Here is a 3,623-nt window from a genome sequence, read left to right as displayed (position 1 = left end):
TAAGAAACGGCGCACAGCAGAACTTAAGCCTCAGAATGCACAGCTAAAGCACTAGATAAATCAGTCAAGCCAAGACTTCAACAAGATTATACTTGATTCAATTAAAACACTGGAGACACAACTAACTGAAACAACAAAAATTTCAAATTCTTCACACTGCCATCTACAGCAATTGCTTTAATATGTCCTCCTACCATCTCCCTCAGTAATGATGTCATTAAATGAGCCTCCGCTCGGTATCATGGGAAGCACATGCTCTTGATGGGGCACAATAACGTCCAGTAAATAGGGCCCTGGTGTCTCTAACATCTTTTCAATGGCACCTCTGAGATCAGACTTTTTGAGCACACGAGCAGATGGTACTTTACATCCCTCTGCCATCTTGCAGAAATCCGGAACGATAGCTTCTTCATCCTTGGGATCCCCAAGGTACGTGTGAGCTCTGTTCCCCTTATAAAACCTATCTTCCCACTGTACAACCATGCCAAGGTGCTGGTTGGTTAGAACCACAATTTTAACAGGCAGTTGCTCCACGCTTATAGTTGCAAGCTCCTGGATATTCATCAAAAAGCTTCCATCTCCATCTATATCAATAACAGGTGAGCCAGGATTAGTTACTGCAGCACCCAATGCTGCAGGTAAACCAAAACCCATGGCACCAAGGCCACCAGATGACAGCCACTGCCGTGGCCTATCATACTTGAACCATTGTGCTGCCCACATCTGGTGCTGGCCAACCCCTGTAGCAATAATAGCATCACCTTTTGTGACCTCTTGAATCACCTCGATGGCATGCTGTGGACAAATAAGATCATCAAAATCAGGATAACTCATGGGCCACTTAGTTTTCTGGCCATCGAGCTCCCTCATCCATGCGGAAAAGTCAAAGGCTAGATTTCGTGTCTTGATGAGGTGGTTAATGCCCTGCAGAGCAAGTCGCACATCAGCACTCCAACTTGCCTGTTACTCTGTCATCGAACCGCACTCCAAAGGCAAGAAGCAGGTCTGCTTTGTCAACTGAGTAGTTCGCATAAACTGTACCATGCATGCCTAGCATGTGCAGGCATCGCTCATCAGATGAAGGGAACACACCCAGGCCCATGAGAGTAGTGGCAACAGGGATACCTGTGAGATCAACAAACTCTCTGAGCTCTTTACTTGAGTTGATGCAACCTCCTCCACAATACACCACCGGCTTCCATGAGTTTGAAATCAGGCGCAGAATCTGTTCAAGCTGGGAAAACTGGGGGGGGGGGGGGGGGGGGGGGGGGGGGGGGTGGTTGGCAGGCATTCCAGGTAACCACAAAGCTTCATAGGTTGCAACCAATCAGGAATGGCCATCTGCTGCTGGACATCTTTCAGAATGTCAACGAGTACAGGGCCAGGCCTACCTGACGCAGCCAAAAAGAAGGCTTCTCTAATGACACGGGGGATCTCTTCTACATTCATGATGAGATGATTGTGTTTGGTGATGGAGCGAGTGACCTCGACAATGGGCGTTTCTTGGAATGCATCCGTGCCGATCATCCGGCGGGGCACTTGACCAGTGATGGCATCAGCTAAACCCGTGACCAGATTTGTCGCCCCAGGGCCAGATGTGGCAATGCAGACCCCTACTTTTCCCGAAACCCTGGCATAGCCCTCAGCCGCAAAGACCTCTCCCTGTTCGTGCCGACAAAGCACATTTTTTATGATTTTGGACCTAGTTAGAGCCTGATGGATCTCCCCCGCCAGGGTAGGCAAAGACATCGGTGACCCCTTAGAGCTTCTACGAGAATGTCAGAACCCTTGCGGGGCTCATAATCTGCGTACCTGGACTCGAAGGCCTGGGGGACCGTCGATGGGGCCAATGGAAGTTCCACCGTCGTCGTGTCTGCCGAAGTTTCACTCCTCGCCGCACAGGTTCTCTGCTGGGGTCTCTCTGCAGGGGCCTGCTTTGGGATAGAGCTTCCATGGGAGAAATGGGAACCGCCAAGCTTAACGAGAGCAAAAAGGGCGGGTTCAGAGACAATCCGCTGCTGCGAGCGTGGGGGCCTGAATGCAAGCAGCATGTAATGTGGAAAGAGAAGTCAAAAAGGACATGTCATTTCATCCAATGGGAGGCTTGGGTGCCCAAGCGTGTGAATAGGGCCTTGAATTCCGTCGCCGCTCGGTGCCCAAGAGGAGAAACGAGTAGCCAAGATGGTTCAAAGAAGCACAAGGGGTGGTTTGGAATGCTTAGGTTTTTACCACCTTCCTCTCCCCAAGGAAAGGTGGTAGAAACAAGTTCGAAGATCACTTGAATACAAAATAATTCTACGTGTAGGGGTCTATGATGGTATTCTTGTTACGAATCGACTCACCATAAATCAGGCTGATATTCATTACCATAAGAGGACCATCTCTTTGTTGGACCTTCATGAGAAAAAGGTTCAAGCAATTGGAACTTCTTGGTCTTCATCCCTCTAGCTAGTGAATGTAGTTTAGAAAAAAGATGTGATCCAAAAGGTGATCCCAAAAATAGACTATGGAATTAAGGAGTAGAGCTCCATCAAGAAGAGGGTAGATAGTTTGTCTCGAAAATCTTGATGTGATAGATAGAAGCATCTGAATATGATCTGTAGGATGATTTGCAAAAAATGAAGTTAAATATTACACTGGAATAGTTTCTTTGTTTGGTGCCCAATTACAGGCAACAGCTCTTAAGATAGATTGTTCCCTTGGAGAACTTGGTGGAAGTGTAATTTAGCAATAATTCAAATAATGTAGTGCAATGCGGATCTCTAGAACTTGTTTCTGGCTTCGACGAGGTAGTTTTGGAAGTGACAGTGGTATTCAAGGGACAGACATTGTCTAGAGTCCTTATGGATGGAGGATCTAGTGTCAATGTGATGTCGAAAGCAATGGACCAAATATTAGACATCATAGAGATGCAATCGGCACCATTTGCTGTCAAAATGACATTAACCCACTCTTCGTTGATCTGCCATGCAAGTTAAAGAAGAGAATACGTTAGAGAAATCATTCACCGTTTTCTTTAAATCATACATGGACACAATATCAATGTAGTTGACTATAAATTTTCAGTGTCTTTTCTGATCCTACAGATGAAAGAAAACTCTGGAGCATATATCGACATTGTTGGGCCTACATGGAAAGATTCCCCAAAATTGGGAAACAGATTAGATTACCATTTGTTGAGGCATGAACAAGGTCAAAATGTAGGTGGTTTCAAAAGGAAAAGTATATCCTTCTGTCTTACCTCTTTTATGCAAAAGGTCTTAATTGGCTAGAAGGAGTGGAGGACGACAAAGAAGAAAAGATTTTAAAGGAGAACCCAGATTATATATGTTCATATATCTAAGAACATGAATCCTTGTAAAATTGGTGCATAGACAAAACTCTATTGTTAATTTACTTAGCTCCAAACCACTATGAGTGCTTACCAATTTACTCCACTAGGTGCAAGTAACATCTCTCCCTCTTGATCGTGGACCACATCCAAAAACTTGCACTTAACTCTTTTGTTTCTCAATCTCTCATTTGCATAAGTTGCATATAATCCATTGATGTTATAAAAAATTGAGCATATAAAGTACCAAGAAATTGTACTCTATAGTTCATAGAGTGAAGACCTTAATACT

The 3,623-nt window shown here is 45.0% G+C and overlaps 1 pseudogene; it reads right to left on the bottom strand.

Moving 5' to 3' along the window:
* The window catches only part of LOC147632549 (acetolactate synthase 2, chloroplastic-like), a 2,121-nt pseudogene extending 69 nt beyond the window's left edge, over positions 1-2,052 (bottom strand).
* Between the last annotated feature and the right edge of the window lie 1,571 nt (positions 2,053-3,623).

Source organism: Cibotium barometz, chromosome 13, assembly GCF_041138505.1.
Source record: "Cibotium barometz isolate CiBa-2024 chromosome 13, ASM4113850v1, whole genome shotgun sequence".
NCBI classification, from domain to species: Eukaryota; Viridiplantae; Streptophyta; class Polypodiopsida; order Cyatheales; family Cibotiaceae; genus Cibotium; species Cibotium barometz.
The sequence above is the reverse complement of the archived record's forward strand: the minus strand, read 5'-3'. Positions and strand labels throughout refer to the sequence as shown.